At 35.1% G+C, this 21953-nt stretch overlaps 1 protein-coding gene across 1 annotated transcript in view; it reads right to left on the bottom strand.

The window, feature by feature from the left end:
- The window catches only part of LOC130010735 (cullin-3-like), a 145661-nt gene that overhangs the window by 69320 nt on the left and 54388 nt on the right, over positions 1-21953 (bottom strand). The window lies entirely within an intron of this gene.

Raw genomic sequence — 21953 nt, 5'->3', positions numbered from 1 at the left:
TACATTACATGCGCATGTCATATATTTATATAATGTCCACGATGTGTTACATGTAATTGTCGCCTTCACTCCGTTATTTTGAGTAGCCTACACTTTCTGAATGATTCCATTCTTTTGTACGAATGCATGACCATTTGGACCAACTAATAAACTGTTTATTTTCAAATATACTAACTATTAAACATCAGGTTTCATCAATTACACATCAATTACCGTCCACATTCCTCATCGTATCTATACACAACTGACAGCTCGCGTCCCTGGCAACGGAAGCTTTCGTCACGCATGCGTGACTCCATCCACCGGAAACGGAAGTTTATTATCAAATGTCAACAATCTTCCCCTCATTAAATAAACTTATATACAAAGTTTCTGTATCACCATCACCAATATATAAATTAAAGTTTTAACCAATAAACTTCAAACAGTAACACATTTACAGTTTGGTATTTACACAACATCCAACATATGAAAGTTTATTCTAAATTATCTAATTTCCACACGCCATTATTTATGTTTTTTATCAACTGGAAACTAGAAGCACCCTTTTTAGTTAAACAATCTGCTAGTTGTAATTTTGAAGACGACCAATAAATATTTCTTAATTTGTTTAAGTTCAATAAGTTCTTTTATAACACTAATCTCAAGTCTTAGTCTTTTGTCAACAGTAAACTTTGTAGATTTTATAGCTTCATACAATGATTTATTATCTATTACACATGTAATTGGCAATCCTTGTATTGAATGATGTCCTTTTGTTATTTCAATAAATAAAGTTGATAAGAACACAGCATTATCTAAACCATCTGTCAAAGCTAGAGTTTCAGCTGCAAATGTACTCCAAACAACAAGACCAAAATCAACTCTGTAGGCAAATATTACAACGATGATAACTATGTTCAGAATAAAGTAATTTGACTGAATTTTTCAATATATTCTTCTTTCATCATCTACTTTTGAACTGTTATAGCAAGAATGGCCAACTCTCTATAAAAATCTCCCATAATGTATCTTTAAATATTCATCATCTAATTTACTTGACCTGTCTAGAGTTTTATCAATTTTAGCTGGTTTCAGATTATTAATATACTCCTCCTGTCTTAGAAGAATACAACCTTCATACAATTTAATTTCAATTCCTAAATATCTAAATGCCTTAACCTCTTCAGAACCAATCATAAAAGTATCCCTAATTTTATTTATAACTTTACTCTGAAATTCAACTGAGCCACCCCATACAAAATCATCTACATGACTAGCAAGAATACCTTCCAGCCGACCATTATAATACCAGTAGAATACCGCAGGATCAACTGACGAGACTTTACCACCATTTACAATCATAACTTCTCGTACTCTGTTATACCAGTATAGTGACGCATCTCCCAAACCATATACACATTTTTTTAACTGCCAGATTTTACCAGGAGTAGAATTAGCTTCAATAGGAGGCTTTATGAAAACATCTCTCGACAATTCTGATCCCTGCAAGAACGCCGTCTTTATATCCATGTAGTGTGGAATCCATCTTTTTTGTGCTAATATAGCCAGAATTACTCTCAGAGCTTCAGTTGAACAAGTAGGAGAATCTTTTGGTATTAGTTCATGATCAATTTCTTCAAAACCTCTAATGACTAACCTTGCTTTTGGTTTGATTCCATCTACTCTTTGTTTCATAGTACATATCCATCTTGTGGAAATAGATTTCTTGCCATTATCATTTATCTCAACATAGACACCATTCTTTTTCCAACTTTCTAATTCATCTAATTTAGCACGGGTAAAGTCAACATCTTCATTAACCATAACATTTTCTGCAATTTCTGGACTGTCATCATTTTCTTCTTTATCATCTTCTCTATGATTTATCTGTAATTTTAAGTTATCAACAGTTTCTAAGTTAATAGAAATCTCTTTACCATCTACATTTACTAGACTTAAAATATTTAATGTTATACCAGTTTTTATGTTTGCCTGTTGCTTTGCCTGCACGACTTATCACTTCAGCTTTACACTCATTATCGTCTATACTAAATGTTATAATCTGACCAGGTTTAAAGGATAAATTCTCACCAATAGCTGTAGTTGACATATTTTGATTAACAGTAGAATTAGGTAATACCTCCGGACTACCATTGTCTTTTACTTTATCTTCCTCTTCATCAAAACAAATAGGTGGTATCATCATTTTATCAGGTTTATTTTGAGTTGAAGAATTACTAACTTCATTGGTACCGGTGTTTGTTGACGTTGAAGTTTTCGTTAGCCTACACTGATGAACTCGAACATAAGAACTACCATGTTTTACAAATACAACTACTCCATCTTGTCCAATTACCGTTGCTGGCCCCTTCCACTCTGTTGAATCAGGTCTTTTATAATAAACTTTTTCACCATAAGTTATTGGTTCACCGGATGACCTAGTTTGTTTTCTCAAGGCACGTCTTTATTTTTTCAGAACACTCAGCTTCTGTAAACACCTGTCTTGCTGAATGTAAGGCAGAAATGTGTTGTCCAACAGCATCACTTCTCGTCACACCTTCCAAAGCTGGTAAAGAATCAACCAATATGGAAGGTAAATTGGGAGCTTGGCCAAAAACTAGTTGATATGGACTAAAACCGTGAACTGAAATCAGAGAGTTCTTTGCCATAAGAGCCCAAGCTAAACCAATTTCCCAAGTACATTTAATATCAGCACAAACCTTTTGGAGAATTTCAGTTAATATCTTATTATGTCTTTCTATTAAACCATTAGACCATGGGCTATATCCGGGTGTAGTCTTCAGCTCTATATTTAAATTTTCAGCCATATCCTGTACCTCTTTATTACAAAATTCACCACCATTGTCTGAAAATAATTTTCTAGGCGCTCCATGTATACTAACCCAAAACAGAAGAAAACTATTAACAAAAACTGAACTGTGTTTCGATCGAATAATACATGCTGCACTAAACCTGGTAAATTCATCTATCATATGGAGATACCAAACATTTGGGCCAAGTTGATGTAAGTCAACCGCTACAGTCTCATTGTATTGACTGGCTAAAGGTCATCCCACCACAGGCCTTGGAGTAGGATTTTTATATCGAGCACAAACATCACACTGTTTTATAACCTCTTCCAGTAATTTAAAATCTTGGAATCATGTGTACCAGCACTTCTTAAAAGTCGTTGTAGTCTTTCTGAAGAAGCATGTCCAAATTGCTTATGAATTTTAATTAAACACTTTATTAGTTCACTTCTAGATAAACTTCATTAGAGACACTTCTATCAGGGGTTTCTTCTTCAAAGTCAAAAACATTAATACAGTAATGCCCACTTCTACCTCAATATTACAAATGACATGACCAATTCTAACAGGTAAAGTGACACATTTGAAGGAATACAGAATCTTACCATCCCCAAATCGAAAAGCTCTACGACTAGGGCGACTTTTAACCTTTTTCAACTGAGAAGGAGACATATTGCTCAGAAAATTGTTAAGCCAAGTTTTCCCACTAACTGTTTTGGTACATGCTGTATCTAAAACTGCTGAACCAAAAGCTTCTATCACAAATATTTGTTGATCCAAGTTATTCAATTGAGTAGAGTTAGTAAATAGAGTAATGTTACACAATTCTGTATCACTATCCTCCTCTGACAAATCTTCTGTCATTTTCACAAACATCTTCTTGTCAGGACAATCTTTAGCCCAGTGAAAAAGACTTTGACAGAATGCACATCGACTCCTCTTCCCATATTTATTAATAGGATTAGTACCACAATTAAGTGTCTCATTCTGATGACTAAAAACGTGAGGACTACTACTGCCAGAAGCATATTGAGAATTGTTATTGTTATTATACGTAGCACTATTACTAGAACCATATTGCGGATTATTACTTGCACTAGCATTGTATGGCTGTCTGTAATTATTGAATTGTCTGCCATAAAATACTTCCTGTTTGACTTGAATTCCATTACTTGAAGCTGTTTCTTCCCCAATAGATCTGCAAAATATTCTCTTCAATGCTGATCTCATACTCTCAAATGTTAAATCAGTTGAATTTGTTATGGCCATCTGTTTCTCATGTGTTGATAAGTTTGCCCTATCAAGCAACCTACTGTGTCAGGTAGCTCCATTCCATATCTTTTCATTTTCTGATACTTTTGTTCAAATTCTATTATAAAATTAGTCATTGTCATTTCATCAGTTTTTTAAAACACTTCAAAATTAGTGTAGGCTTCATAAATAGAATCCCTCGTTTCCTGTTGAAATACTTTATGTAGGGCATCAGTCAAAACTTCCATACCATTATCTTTGTTTAGATCTTCAGATTTAATTTCAATGGCGATTTCCCGGGCCTTCCCCGTCAGCGAAAGCGTGACCGCTAACGCTTGTTTTTCTTTTGGTAAATCCGTTACTAACTGCCAAATTTTCAGTTCATTTTTCCACGTATCGTACAACATTTTTTCACCAAATTGCGGCGGGAATTTATAATTCGCCATTCTTCACGCTCTGCTACCAATGTTTATTTTCAAATATACTAACTATTGAACATCACGTTTCATCAATTACCGTCCATATTTCTCATCATATCTATACACAACTGACAGCTCGCATCCCTGGCAACGGAAGCTTTCGTCACGCATGCTTAACTCCATCCACCGGAAACAGAAGTTTATTATCAAATGTCAACAAAACCACTCGGACGAAACAAAAAAGACTACTCAGACGCGTAGGGGTCTTTAGCAGTGGGAGGAAACCGGACGACCCGGAGAAAACCCACAAGGTTGGACAGGCGACCCTACTCCTTGCCACGTACAACCGGGGATTCGAAACCACGCCAGTCGACTCAATGACAGACTTTATGATACAGCGCGCTAACCATTCAGCCATCCAACCCCCCTACATATTATAAAGATACAATGTTCAATTATGGGATCTGAAAACAATCCGTACAGATAAATGCATTGTTTATAATTATAATCACGATTTACATACAGTTATAATTACAAAAGCAAATGCAGGTTCAATCAAGGAACTTGCGTGTTCACCGTCTAGTATAACTTTCGAGCTTCTGATATCTAGATTTTAAACGTAAACACATACATGTTTGTATAAACTTATAGATTGCAGTTACACAGGGTACATGTATATGCAGTAGGAATTCGGGAAGTTGGACGTACAAAAGAATGGAATCATTCAGAAATTGTACTCAAAATAAAAAATTATAACGGAGTGAAGGCGAGAATTACATGTAGGCCTAACACACTCGTGGACATTGTATAAATATATGAAATGCGCATGTAAAGTACACGTGTGTGAAATGGCTTTATTCAATATCCGCTTCCACCGAAATGAATTGGGCGACATTTAAAGTAGATGTATATTGTCTAAGGATGTAAACGGTCACTCGGTTAACCGGTCACACTGTTGAACCAGTTCAAAAAATTCAAATAGCACTTGTCATTTGTAACAAGTCTCGGGAAGTTAACGACTTTAAAATTCCCGCTCAAAGTTTTGACATTTGTAATGTATACCTTATTAGCGCTCGCTGTCAAGTATTAAATCTAAATTGATTGACAAATTAATTGTTTTACAGTATTAATGTCATCACTCCATAAACAAAGTCTCGAAATGAAACAAGTTTAATGTGATGAAATAATATCTAAATAGAGAGGATATAATAGTAAAATTGTTTATATTATCACTTGAGTGCGCGATGCTGTGCCAATGGGGTCAAAGTTGACATACAGGTTACTGGTACCATACGATACAGCATGGCTTGTGATAGAAACACGTGTAGTAAATTATTTGGAATTAGCTGACGTTGAATAATCAAACTTATTTTGTATTTAAAAATCCAAAGGTATGCTTTCAAATATTGACTTCATAACTTATCTTATGAAGTATTAGTGAAGCTTTTTTTTAAAAAAAAAATCAACATGATCTCAATTCAATGATTCAACTTGTCTATCTATAGGGCCTACGTGATGGAGAAATGAAACATCAAGAATGAATGAATGGAATTTGTACTGACTGCAAATTTTAACTTAAAAGCTGTAATACTAATAATTTATGAATATATTATCAAGTCTTATTTTGGTGCAACAAATATTTTGATAGAAAATTTTATGGGTTAACCGGTTACGGTTGGGGTTTTAACGACCAGTTAACCGGTTCAAGAATTTTTGAACCGTTACATCCTTAATATTGTCACAGCGGAGATTTGTCGCAGATTAACATAGACAGACTATGAATATAGTACCAATATTTGGCGCGTTTATGACCACGTGACTTACCGTTAAGCACCCCGTGGAGTGGATCGAGTGCTCTATGAATGATTGATTTAGATTAACTGAAGCTGCAAGCTCATCGTATGAGGTATATAATTTAAAGTTTCGATTTTATAGCAGCCAATAATTGATGGATTACATCTAAGTTATAGACGAAGATGTAATGATACGTTGTAAAAAAATTGTAAGTTGTTCATTGTTGCATACATTTTGGCCGACGTTATATGCATGTACAGTGCGTTAGAAAAAAATCCTAACTGATACAGAATGCCGGTAAATGTTTTCCTGAGATTACCGAACTTATTTTGTTGTTATTCAAACCGGCCTGTACATTATACATGTACACGTTTTCACGGCAGCATTACTATATTACAACTCATTCAATATAAACATTTCGTTAAAATCTGAACAATGCATGTGAATTTGGATGTTCGGCAACAGAATTGAATACCTGGCGTAATTGGACACCTTGACTAATTTTAATCACAACTCGGGAAATTGAACGGTCCAACTAATTATTGAACAGTCGTGAAAATTAAGCGGGACGCTTATAATTACACACGTGTCGACAAACTAAACACTAGTTAATTAACGCTTGGTAATCAAAATTGCACGTTGAGATTTAAGTTGTATACAAGGACAAATTGAATGCTATAAGGCCAAATTCAATGATATTTATAAATAATTCTACATAGATTAGATAATAACGCTATTTACCTGAGATTCCACGGTACCAGTCGTATAGTGTTAGATGTAATACATCAATAATTGTCTGCTATCAAATCCAAACTTTAAATTATATACGATGATCTTTTTCCCATTACTCCATTACTCGCAGCTTCAGTTAATCTAAATCAACCATCCATAAAGCACAGCGCCATAAATCACTCCGTGGTGCGCTTAACGGTAATTCACTTGGTCGGAAACGCGCCAAAAGATTGGAACTATATTCTTACGCTGTGTTACTCGGCGAAAAGTATTTAGCAAATCTTGACTGTCATCGGTATATCATATTATATAATAATGTATTGTGACGCATTAAAACGATATGGGTGGGAGGCATACACTGTGAAGGTCACAAAAGTGACAGCGTCATGTATTTGTTATTTTACAAATTGTGTATACATATAATAGTAAATACTGTATATTTACATGCATTCAACAAAGGAATATTCTTACAGGATTTTGCGCAGCCATAGAAAAATCGCCGCTGTGACAATATACATCTACTGTTCCCCAATTCATTTCGATGGAAGCTGATATTGAATAAAGCCATTTCACACACACAGACGTGTACATTACATGCGCATGTCATATATTTATACAATGGCCACGAGTGTGTTAATTCTCTCCTTCACTCCGTATTAATTTACGTATTTTGAGTACACTTTCTGAATGATTCCATTCTTTTGTACGAATCCATGACGACGACTAGGACCAACTGATAGACCACTCAGACGAAACAAAAAGACTCCTCGGATCATAATAAAGTGTTGTTTTAATAAGTTAATAATTGCGTTTGTGTTAATATGACTATAAGTTAAGACTCCTTGGATCATAATAAAGTGTTGTTTTAATAAGTTAATAATTGCGTTTGTGTTAATATGACTACTCGAATCAATAATAGAGTGTTGTTTTAATTGTTTTTTTGAATAAATTGATAATTGTGTTTGTTTTGATATGCATCTGTAACTGCGATAATTGAATAGTGATTAATTCGTATGTATTTGTACTCGCCCGGGTTACTAGCTGCAATATTTGTAGCCGTGATAATTCTTTACAATTGGTAAACTATTCGAGGCAAGTAAAATTAGGTTCAATTGCAAAATAATCACAGTTTGCATGGAAATAAGTAATGTTACAAAAAGTGAAGAGTGGAACACTGAAATCTTAATCTTATCTTACCAAACAATTATTCTGTATTTTCGAGCAAAACGGAAGACATCAGTAGTAGACTACTCAAACCAATAATAAAGTGTTGTTTTAATTGTTGTTTTAATATGCCTCAGTTTTCTTTGAAATAATAAAGTGTTATGTACTTACCCGTGGTATTTTTTTCATCATGAAGCCCATCAAAGAAAAACTATTAAATTGTTGATGCAATAACGATAAATATTTGCTAATATGTACTTACCGGTAGCGGACATTGTTAAGTTATGTATATACTCACCTATAAATTATTCGCCTCTTTGTATTGTAATTTAATTATAAATAACATATTGTCTGTATTATATTTTTAAAATGAACAAGTCAAGCCTTATAATTTAATTTTATTGGTCCGAGGGGTCCTTTGGGTTGGTCCGAGTAGCAAAGATAATATGGGTCCGATATTATGCAATATCGATGCAGGTTCAATCACGAAACTTGCGTGTACTCCGTCTAGTATAACTTTCAAGCTTCTAGATTTTAAACGTAAACATATATGTATAAGCTTATAGGTTGTAGTTACACAGGGTACATATATATGCAGTAAGAAATCGGGAAATTGGACGTGCAAATAAATGGAATCATTCAGAAAGTGTACTCAGAATAAGTAAATTATAACGGGGTGAAGGAGAGAATTAACACATTCGTGGCCATTGTATAAATATATGACATGTGCCTGTAATGTACACGTCTGTGTGTGTGAAATGGCTTTATTCAATATCCGCTTCCACTGAAATGAATTGGGCAATATAAAGTAGATGTGTATTGTCACAGCACGGCAGAGATTTTTCTACGGCTTCGTAAAATCCCTTAAGAATATTCCTTGGTTGAATGCATGTAAATGTACAGTATTATATGTATACATAATTTGTAAAATAATAAATACATGGCGCTGTCACTTTTGTGACCTTCAAAGTGTACCCCCTCCCACCCATATCGTTTTAATACAAATAACAACATGCCAATGCAATTTTATCACGAATAGTGTCCAACTCCTTCTTTTGCATAGGCCTTAGCTTATTTTCCGAATATTTTATTTATACGATGTCAATGCAATTTTAATATGAATATAGCGTCCAACTTCTTACTTTGTATACGCTCTAGTTTATTTTCCGAATCCACACCAATTCTCGACACTAATTTCACTAAAATTATATTGCTTACAATCGAGCGATGCTTATATGTGAACTGCTCCCACAAAACCAGTCTCTTGTGAAAAATGAGTTGATAGCATATTTGCATAGTCTACAGTCTGAGCTTTCCAAAAATGTAACTCTTTTTAAATTAGGACCAGGGATAACAATTTTATGATATTTTGCAGTTTGTGGGTGTTTCGAAATGTGAAAAACGTCAAAATGAGAAAACGGACTTCAAAGTTTTGGGACATTTTCAGAAGAAATTTCACTCAATAATCCTTAGCAACCTTCAATTTAGATATCTAAACCCATGATTTTCTGATAGTATAAACCAAAGACAACACCCAAGGCGTGGTTCCAACTTGGTTGGGGCATTTTTTACTTTTTCTAAATGAATAAAATCAAATTGCAGACTTTTAGTCACATTTTAGAAAAAAGGCCAAACAGGGAAAAATAGTCTATTCCAAACATGCTTCTTTTATTTTGGATTTAAAGCCAATAGCATAGCAGGAAGGAGTTTACCTTATTATTAGTAAAAAAATTTTTGATTACACAAAATTAAGGTGCCCATCAAAATCTAACCATGTTGGTTGCCATGGTAACGGCGGCCAAAATGTTTTTTCTTGTAAGTTATTTCATGTACACTGATTGTATTAAATCATCAATAGCCCATTCCTAAAATCATGTGGTTTTGTGCTGCGCGGCTGTATTTAGGGGCAAAGCTCACTTACCGACATCATGATGCGACGTCATGACGTCAATCACAGATCAACTCTTAAGAGACCCAGATGTTTGACGTCATAACCTCATAACAAATCACCAATAGCAGACAATAATTGATGGATAACATCTAAGTTATAGACAAAGATGAAATGATGATACGTTTAGAAAATCGTAAGTTGTTCATAGTTTGCATACATTTTGGCCCCACGTAATGCATGTATACCCCAGATTCCTCGCCAACGGTTAACATACCTTGTATTCAACTGAAATAAATTACTTTTTTTTTCAACATGCTTAAATCGGGATAATATCGGCACTGAAGTGATTCACCGTGTTCCACTGCGAAACACTGTAATACACCGCGTCTGCTAGCGATTCTCCAAGATTCCGCCGCGGAACAGGGAGTTTTTCCGCCGTGTTCGGCGATTCTAGTCCCAAACTCCAGCAGCATAGTGTACAACAAAGTGAAACAAGGGCCATAACTCACGGCGTAATTAATGGAAATTGCTGAAATTCAATAGGCTTCTTCGTTTCACTAATTTTAATGATGCATATAAATTTCAAATAGATCGGATGATAACTGTTGTTATTAGAGCGTTCACAAGATTCAAAAAAGTGAAACAAGGGCCATAACTATAGATGTAATTAACAGAAATTGCTGCAATTCAATAGGCTTCTTTGTTTTACTAATTTAAATAATGCATATAAATTTCATACAGATCGGTTGATAACTTTTGTCGTTAGAGCGTTCACAGGGTGCATCAAAGTGAAACAAGGGCCATCACTCCAGAAGAAATTAACAGAAATTGCTGAAATTCAATAGGGTTCTTCATTTCATTAATTTAAATGATGCATATCAATTTCAAACAGATCGGATGATAACTGTTGTCATTAGAGTGTTCACAAGATTCAAAAATGCTCATCTTCGAATCCATCTTATCAATTTCAAACAGATCGGATGATAACTGTTGTTATTAGAGCGTTCACAAGATTCAACAAAGCGAAACAAGATGTAATTAACGGAAATTGCTGAAATTCAATAGGCTTCTTTGTTTTACTAATTTAAATGATGCATATAAATTTCATACAGATCGGTTGATAACTTTTGTCATTAGAGTGTTCACAAGGTGCAACAAAGTGAAACAAGGGCCATCACTCCAGAAGAAATTAACAGAAATTGCTGAAATTCAATAGGTTTCTTCATTTCACTAATTTAAATGATGCATATCAATTTCAAACAGATCGGATGATAACTGTTATCATTAGAGCGTTCACAAGATTAAAAAAAAGTGAAACAAGGGCCATAACTCTAGATGTAATAAACGGAAATTGCTGAAATTCAATAGGCTTCTTTGTTTTACTAATTTAAATGATGCATATAAATTTCATACAGATTGGTTGATAACTTTTGTCGTTAGAGTGTTCACAGGGTGCATCAAAGTGAAACAAGGGCCATCACTCCAGAAGAAATTAACAGAAATTGCTGAAATTCAATAGGCTTCTTCATTTCACTAATTTAAATGATGCATATCAATTTCAAACAGATCGGATGATAACTGTCATTAGAGCGTTCACAAGATTAAAAAATGCTCATCTTCGAATTCATCTTATAAACACCTACGCCAAGTGTGGACATTCTAGCTCAATTAGAATGAGAGTTATTGTTTTTGTGTTCCAAAGTCTCGACCAATCAAATTGCTTATCGCTCTGCTTACCCTGAGCAGAAAAAACTCATTATCGAACTTAGTCAAGGTAATGATGTAGTGAAACTATACACCAAGTTTTATCACTTTCACTTAATTAGAATTAAAGTTATCGTGTCCCAAAGCATTAACCAATCAAATTGCTGATCTCTGCTTACCCTAAGCAGAAAATGCTCATCTTCGAACTCTATCAAGGCATTGACCAAATAAACACCTACACCAACTTTGAACATTATAGCTCAATTAGAAAGAGAGTTATTGTGTCCCAAAAAGTGTGACGGACAAACAGACGGACGGACAGAGATAGACAGACAGATGAACCCATTTTAATAGTCTCCTGCTTTCTTCGAAAGGTGGGGGACAAAAACACGATTTTTTGTACAATCAGAGACCATAAAAAAAACCCAGGAAGTTACGGACTGATATGCACAAATGGGACATAAACATATATTTTAAGTTTCATCCGAATCTGACAATAATTATGACTTCTAAGAGGGTCCACAACCTTGGTATGACATACTTTTACACTAGTTGCGTACAAGGAGACGCCATTTCGTCAGGCGGTTTTGGTCCGATTTTCACAAAATTGGAACTCAACCATCATTAGGGTGTAACGGTAATACATTAACCAGCGGCTGCCAGACAGGATACGCCCACATTTTGCAAGAGATGGATAGAGAACAAGCTAAAAACAAACAGGATTTTTTGTACAATCAGGGGCATTAAACCAGAAAGTTATGGTCTGAAATGCGCAAATATCAAAAGGGACCGAGATTTTTGGGATATATAAAAGTATGATTTAAGTTTCATCAGAATCGGACAAAAATTGTGACCTCTACAGGGTCGACAGCCTTCGTATTCCATACTTTTACACAATTTGCATACAAAGAGCGACCATTTTGTTGGGCGGTTTCATTTCGATTTTTCTGAAATTCGAATTCAACCTTCATTATGGTGGAATGGTGCAATATTTAAACGGTTTTTAAAATCGGAAAAAAAAATGTGACCTCTAGAGAATTCGCAAACTAAAAATGCCATTTTTCGAACAAGCAGGGGCCATAATCCAGGAAGTTAAGTTCAGGTATCCGCGATTATCAAAAGGATCCATGATCTTAGTGTGTAATGGTGATATATTCACACATTTTTTTAAAATCAGATAAAAATTGTGACCTCTACAAGGCCCACAAGCTAAAAATGAGATTTTTCGTACAATCAGGAGCCATAATTCAGGAAGTTACGGTCCGATATGCAAGAATATCGAAAGGAAAAAAAATCGGAAAAAAATTGCGACTTCTATAGGGTCCACAACCTTGATATACCATATTTTTATGCTATTTGAGAACGAGGGGCGGCCATTTGTCGGTCAGTTTTGGGCCGATTTTCACAAATTCCGAACTCAGTCGTTAGGGTGTAACGGTGATATAATAATACAGTTTTTCAAATCGGATAAAAATTCTGACCTCTATAGGGTACACAAGCTAAAAACGTGATTTTTTGTACAGTCAGGGGCCATAATTCAGGAAGTTACCGTCCGATATGCGCAAATATTGAAAGGAACCGAGATCATTGGCATATAAACTTACATTTCAAGTTTCATCAAAATAGGATTAAAATTGTGATCTCTATAGGGTCCACAACCTTGATATACCATATTTTTATGCTATTTGAGAACGAGGGGCGGCCATTTGTCGGTCAGTTTTGAGCCGATTTTCACAAATTCCGAACTCCGTCGTTAGGGTGTAACGGTGATATAATAATACAGTTTTTCAAATCGGATAAAAATTCTGACCTCTATAGGGTACACAAGCTAAAAACGTGATTTTTTGTACAGTCAGGGGCCATAATTCAGGAAGTTACCGTCCGATATGCGCAAATATTGAAAGGAACCGAGATCTTTGGCATATAAACTTACATTTCAAGTTTCATCAAAATAGGATTAAAATTGTGATCTCTATATGGTCCACAACCTTGATATACCATATTTTTACGCTATTTGAGAACGAAGGGCAGCCATTTTGTCTGTCAGTTTTGGACCGATTTTCACGAAATTTGAACTCAGCCATCCTTAGGGTGTAACGGTGATATAATAATACGTTAGTTTTTAAATCGGATAAAAATTATGACCTCTATAGGGTCCATAAGCTAAAGATAGGTTGCCAGGCAACAAAACCTTCGCCCACAGCAGCTAAATCGTCCGAGCAGTCGACAAGGGTTGTCGCATAATTATTCTTTTGTAGGTGATTAGGGGAATTTAATAGACAATTTCATACATATGACATCATAATTTTTGTCGTTTGAGGGTTCACAAGGTTCTAAAAACTAAAACAAGGGCCGTAACTCTGGAAGTAATCTACAGAAATTGTTGAAATTCGACAGGCTTTTTCGTTTTACTAATTAAAATAATGCATATAAATTTCATACAGATCAGATGATAACTTTTGTCGTTCGAACGTTCAACAAAGTAAAACAAGGGTCATAACTCTAAAAAAATTGACCGAAATTGCTGACATTCAATAGGCGTCTTCATTTTACTAATTCAAATGATGCATATGAATTTCATACAGATTAGGTGATAACTTTTGTTGTTCAAGCATTCTCAAGATTCAACAAAGTTAAACAAGGGCCATAACTCTAAATGTAATTAATAGAAATTTGCTGAAACTCAACAGGCTTGTTCCTTTTACTAACTTAAACAATACATATAAATTTCATACAGATCGGATAATAACTTTTGTCGTTAGAGCATTCACAAGGTACAACAAAGTGAAACAAGGGCCATAACTCACAGTGTAATTAACGGAAATTGCTGAAATTTAATAGGCTTCTTCGTTGCACTTATTTAAATGCCGGATGTCAATTTCAAACAGATCGGATGATAACTGTTGTCATTAGAGCGTTCACAAGATTCAACAAAGTGAAACAAACGCCATAACTCTAGATGTAATTAACGGAAATTACTGAAATTCAATTGGCTTCTTTGTTTTACTAATTTACATGATGCATATAAATTTCATACAGATCGGATAATAACTTTTGCCGTTACAGCATTCACAAGGTACAACAAAGTGTAACAAGGGCCATAACTCACGGAGTAATTAATGGAAATTGCTGGAATTCAATAGGCTTCTTCCTTTCACTAATTTAAATGATGCATATCAATTTCAAACAGATCGGATGGTAACTGTTGTCATTAGAGCGTTCACAAGATTCAACAAAGTGAAACAAGGGCCATAACTCTAGATGTAATTAACGGAAATTACTGAAATTCAATAGGCTTCTTTGTTTTACTAATTTAAATGATGCATATAAATTTCATACAGATCGGATAATAACTTTTGTCGTTATAGCGTTCACAAGGTGCAACAAAGTGAAACAAGGGCCATACCTCCAGAAGAAATTAATGGAAGTTATTGAAATTAAATAGGTTTCTTCATCTCACTAACGCAAACAACATATATCAATTCCAAAAAATCAGATGATAAATGTAGTCTGTAGAGTGTTCACAAGAAATTGTGGACGATGGACGGAGGCGACGGCAATATATACGACCACATTTCCATGTGGGCGTATAAAAACGTGATTTTTCGTACAATCAGGGGCCATAATTTAGGAAGTTATGGTCCGATATGCGCGAATGTCGAAAGGAACCAAGATTGGATAAACCAAATTGGATAAAAATTTTGACCTCTATAGTGTTCACAAGCCATAATCCATGAACTTATGGTCTGATACATGCCAATATCAAAAGGACCCAAGATCTTTGGGAGATAGGCCTATATTTCCATTTTTGTCAAAATCGGTTAAAAACCGAGACCTGTACAGTAGGGATGGGATTTCGCACGTATATTCCGGACTTGTCCGACGCTATTTTCCAAACATCCTTAATTGTCCAACCGGCAACATGCCCAATCGGACATCAAGACATGGTGAATAATATTCAAAATTCCAAAATTAATATAGTGTACTGAGCAGTGATGGGATTTCAAACAAAATTTTGTCGGACATTTTTTCCCGAAAATAAAGGGGCATAAGTCTTATCATAATTTAAGCAGACGTTTTCAAAACACAATTAAGAATCACGTGTCAACAAAATATAAAAAATTCATATGTAAAAAAAAAATAGGTGCACCTCGTTATATTTCATGTTTAAAACCTGTGTACGGTATTCAAATTTATGTCAATAATATTCCAACAAAATTACATGACATCGTAATACTATAGAATGGCCCCGGTTGTACGTGACAAGGAGTAGGGTCGCCTGTCCAACCTCGTGGGTTTTCTCCGGGTCCTCCAGTTTCCTCCCACTGCTAAAGACCCCTATGCGCAAGCGAATTATTGAAATAAAATTAAACCATATTTTAGTCCCGAAATGACCTAGTTGTGTCAAGTGGACGTTAAACCCTCATTTCTCTCTCTCTCTCACTATAGAATGGCAGCGTGCCGACTGCTGCAAACTCCCCCAAAATTACCGTATTTTTCGAGTCATATGTCGGTACATTTTTCAGCAAAGTCCGACATTTGTCTGATACTCAGTTTCGATTTATATGACATCCCGAAATTTATTTGGCCATAAACTGTAGTTAACGACGCTCTAATACAACGAGCGAGTGACACCAACTGCTAAATAATTGCATTCGACTGTAGCACGTGCTATCGTCTAAAACAATTAACTACTTACGTCATTCCAATCGAAATTTTCGTCAACATTTCTTAGCGTGTTTATTTTTTTATTTAAAGACATAAACCCCATTCAAAATATGATCATAAATCCGACAATATGCCATCAAAATAGAGTCTTTTCTTGGACATCAGGCGTATTGCATTCGGCACGTATACATCTCTTAATTTCACGTGTCTCGCGAGATTTGTACTTTCATTTTAATTACTGAACTATATAACTTATAAGCGCCATATGCGTGTGTGTGAAATATCTTTATTTAACTTCGGCTTCCACCGAAAATATATCACAGACAAGTTATCGGATACAATGTATGTTGATTTGAGGTGTTATATACTATCAGGATATGTGACATATATGACTAATTTCTACGTGTTATTGTCCGACACAAAGGAGATTAAAACGTGAGACAATATTCAATGGAGAAATCACGGGTTAATTAGATTAAGTTTATAATCACTCTTATTGGATTGATATATCGTCTGACAAAGGAGAAGCAATGACTTCTGTTCAGGATTGATTTGATGAATTGTCCGATGAAATATTAAGTCAGCCAATCAAGGCAGAATAATTAGTTAATCAAGGTAGGTGTGTAGACGATATAACACGATAAATAGTCAATCACTTAATTACCTAATCAATCCAGCCTATTATCAACGATAATTGGGTTGCACGGTAGTTATACACTCAGTACACTATATTAATTTTGGAATTTGAATATTATTCACCATGTCTTGATGTCCGATTGGGCATATTCCCGGTCGGACAATTTTGGGCGTTTCGAAAAAAGATTCGGACAAGTCGGGAATATACAGGTAAAATCCCATCACTGGTACTGAATGTATAATTACCACTCAACCCGATTATCGTTGATAATAGGCTGGTTAGATTAGGTAATTAAGTGATCAACGTATTTAGCGTGTTATATTGTCTATACACCTACCTTGATTAACTACTTAATCTGCCATGTTTGACTGACTTAATCCTTTGTCGGACAATTCATCAATCTAATCTTAAACAGAAGTCATTGCTTCCCCTTTGTCACGACTTTTCATCAATCCAATAAGAGTGATTATAATTTTAATCTACATGTTTTACCTCATGATTTCTCCATTGTCGGGCGTTTCAATCTCCTTGATGTCGGCTGACAGCATCTATAATCTAGTCATAGATGTAACATATCGTAAGAGTATATAACACCCTAAATCAATGGACAGTCATTTTGTTTGAGATATCTTTTACGTCTTTTAAGACTCCATATAGAAATTCTCATCCAGAGTGGCACTTTCACGTGATCTCGATTGCCATACCAAAAATGCTTAACATATAAGGCAGTGCTTACTATATAAAGCTATGTGCTATGAGTCAAGTACGCCATACCCTGAAGTTAGCTATTCCTTTTCACGAGTGATTTAACCATCAATGTAATTTTAAACTACTGACTTCTGAAGAAGGTAATGGTGTTTTGTCATCACCACAAATATTATTATTTCGGACCCCTTCCTTTCATTTGCTGCCGTATAAACCAAGACATGTAATTCTGGAGGAATATTACTGCCTGAGGTTGTAGCAGGTACGGATTGGCAAAGTTTCATTCTATCGTATTATGAAAACACGTAATTTTGTAGGGAAATATTACGGACATACATTTTAATACCACAACCATATGGGAATTAAATATGAAAAATAGTGAGGTGTTCCTAATTCTATTATGCAAGGATTGGAATATTTTGTTGACATTTTATAAAGAACCAGCGGCTGCCAGGCAGGATACGCCCACATTTTCGAGAGATGGATAGAGAACAAGCTAACAAGAAAGTGATTTTTCCTAGTATCAAGGGCCATAATTCAGGAAATTACAATTCAATATGCGCGAATATCGAAAGGAACTGAGATCTTTGTGTTATAAACTTACATTTCAAGTTTCAACAAAATTGGATAAAAATTGTGACCTCTATAGGGTCCACAACCTTGATATACCATATTTTTACGCTATTTGAGAACAAACGACGGCCATTTTGTCTGTCAATTTTGGGTTGATTTTCATGAAATTCAAATTCAGTCGTCCTTAGGGTGTAAGTGATATAATAATACAGTTTTTTAAATCGGATAAAAATTATGACCTCTATAGGGTCCACAAGCTAAAAACGTGATTTTTCGTACAATCAGGGGCCATAATGCAGGAAGTTACGGTTCGATATGCGCGAATATCGAAAGGAACCGAGATCTTTGAGTTATAAACTTACATTCCAAGTTTCAACAAAATCGGATAAAAACTGTGACGTCTATAGGGTCCACGACCTTGATATACCATATTTTTACACTATTTGATAACCAACGGCGGCCATTTTGTCTGTCAATTTTGGGCCAATTTTCACCAAATTCGAACTCAGCAATCCTTAGGGTGTAACGGTGATATAATAATACGTTTTTTTTAAATCGGATAAAAATTATGACCTCTATAGGGTCCACAAGCTAAAAACGCAATTTTTCGTACAATCAGGGGCCATAATTCAGGAAGTTACAGTCCGATATGCGCGAATATCAAAAAGAACCAAGATCTTTGGGTTATAAACTTACATTTCAAGTTTCAACAAAATCGGATAAAAATTGTGACCTCTATAGGGTCCACAACCTTGATATACCATATTTTTACGTTATTTGAGAACGAACAGCGGCCATTTTGTCTGTCAATTTTGAGCTGATTTTCACGAAATTCAAACTCAGCCGTCATTAGGGTGTAACAGTGATATAATACTATGGTTTTTTAAATCGGATAAAAATTATGACCTCTATAGGGTCCACAAGCTAAAAAGGTCATTTTTCGTACAAACAGGGGCCATAATCCATGAAGTTATGGTCCGATATGCGTGAATATCGAAAGGAACCGAAATCTTTGGGTTATAAACTTACATTTCAAGTTTCAACAAAATCAGATAAAAATTGTGACCTCTATAGGGTCCAGAACCTTGATATACCATATTTTTACGCTATTTGAGAACGAACGGCGGCCATTTTGTCTGTCAATTTTGGGCCGATTTTCACGAAATTCGATCTCAGTCGTCCTTAGGGTGTAACAGTGATATCATAATACGTGTTTTTAAATCAGATAAAAATCATGACTTCTATAGGGTCCACAAGCTAAAAACGCGATTTTTTGTACAATCAGGGGCCATAATTCAGGAAGTTACGGTCCGATATGCGCGAATATCGAAAGGAACCGAGATCTGTGGGTTATAAACTTACATTTCAAGTTTCAACAAAATCTGATAAAAATTGTGACCTCTCTAGGGTCCACAAGCTAAAAACGTGATTTTTCGTACAAACAGGGGCCATAATCCCTGAAGTTTCGATCCGATACATGCCAATATCGAAAGTAGTCGAGATCTTTTAGAGATAAACCTATATTTCAAGTTTCGTCAAAATTGGATAAGAATTGTGACCTCTAGAGTGTCCACAAACAAACTGACAGGGGCGACGGCATAATACGTCCACATGAAAATGTAGGCGTATAAAAAATGATATTCTGACATCGCAAACTTGTGCATTCATTTGCTACCGTATAAACGAAGACATCTAATTTTGAAGTAATATTATGGTTTTGAATTTGATGCCGAAGCAGGATCGGCAAGCTTCCATTCAATGTGTTACGAAAATACTTAATTTTGTAGAAATGTTACTGACATAAATTTGAATGCCGTATGGGGATTAAATATGAAAAATAGCGAGGTTCACTTATTTTTATTACGTACAGGATTTGAATATTTTGTTGACATGTGATTTTTAATTGTGGTATGAATTGAATTCGTACCGGTAGGGGAATTAAATATGAATTTTTATTACGTACGGGATTTGATTATTTTGTCGACGTGTGATTTTTAATTGTGGTATGAATTCTTCTGCTTAAATAATGATAAGAGTTATGCCCCTTTATTTTCCGTAAAATGTTCGACAAGAAAATTTTTGAAATCCCACCACTGCTGTAGAGTGTCCACAAACAATTGTGAACGGACGAGTGGACACACGGAGGGACAGACAGGGGCGACGACAAAATACTTCCACATGAAAATGTGGGCGTATAAAAATATTTGATGTAATGTTGGTAGAAAAGACTTTAGAGTAATATTTATTTTCATTTGTACATTCCTGTACATTGGTATATTTTACATAAACTAAACTTTGACTCCAATACATATAAAGCACAGAGGTATACACTACAAATATGGTATCGTTTAATATGGGGTTTTTAGCGTTGGTTACTATTCATACCGTTTAATTTCAAAACCCCGTTCGATAATTGATAAAAATCGTTGAAAAATAACAGAAATGGTTTAATTATTACTATGGTTTAGATTAATGGCAACGGCTTTAGTTTCTCCGAGATGCATTTAAAAATGGACTACCTAGGCACTTATCTATGGCGTTCATTTACTGGACGAGCCGTTGAATTTCCCGAGATGTGTTTAAAAATTGACTTCCCGTTCAATTATCTAGGGCGTTCATTTATTAGACGAGCCGTTGAATTTCCCGAGATACGTTACATCGTGTTTTGCCATGCTTCCCGCAAGTAATTCGCGAGAGGCTAGGGTCGAAATAATATTGTCTATAATTAATTGAAGGAGTTGTAATACAGTAATGCTGCCGCGGAAACGTGTACATGTATAATGTACAGGCCGGTTTGAATAACAACAAAATGAGTTAGGTAATCTCGGGAAAACATTTATCGGCATTCTGTATCGGTTAGGATTTTTTTCTAATGCACTGTACATTCATATAACGTCAGCCAAAATGTATGCAACAATGAACAACTTACAATTTTTTAAATTGTATCATTACATCTTCGTCTATAACTTAGATGTAATCCATCAATTATTGGCTGCTATAAAACCCAAACTTTAAATTATATACGTCATACGATGAGCTTTTACACATTACTTGCAGCTTCAGTTAATCTAAATCGATCATTCATAGAGCACAGTGCCGCAAATCACTCCACGGTAAGTCACGTGGTCAGAAGATTGGGACTATATTCTTACTCTGTGTTACTCGGTGACAAATCTTCGCTGTGACAATATACATCTACTTTAAATGTCGCCCAATTCATTTCGGTGAAAGCGGATATTGAATAAAGCCATTTCACACACACATACGTTTACATTACATGTGCATGTCATATATTAATACAATGTCCAGGAATGTGTTACATGTAATTCTCGCCTAAACTCTGTTATAATTTTCTTATTTTGAGTACACTTTTTGAATGATTCCATTCTTTTGTACGTCCAACTTCCCGATTTCCTACTGCATATACATGTACCCTGTGTAACTGCAATCTATAAGCTTTAAAATCTAGATATCAGAAGCTCGAAAGTTATACTAGACGGTGAACACGCAAGTTTCTTGATTGAACCTGCATTTGCTTTTGTAATTATAATTGTATGTAAATCGTGATTATAATTATAAACAATGCATTTATATATCTGTACGGCTTGTTTTCAGATCCCATA

Source organism: Patella vulgata, chromosome 1 (assembly GCF_932274485.2).
Source record: "Patella vulgata chromosome 1, xgPatVulg1.2, whole genome shotgun sequence".
Classification (NCBI taxonomy): Eukaryota; Metazoa; Mollusca; class Gastropoda; family Patellidae; genus Patella; species Patella vulgata.
Note: the sequence above shows the minus strand (reverse complement) of the source record. Positions and strands in the feature narration are given on the sequence as shown.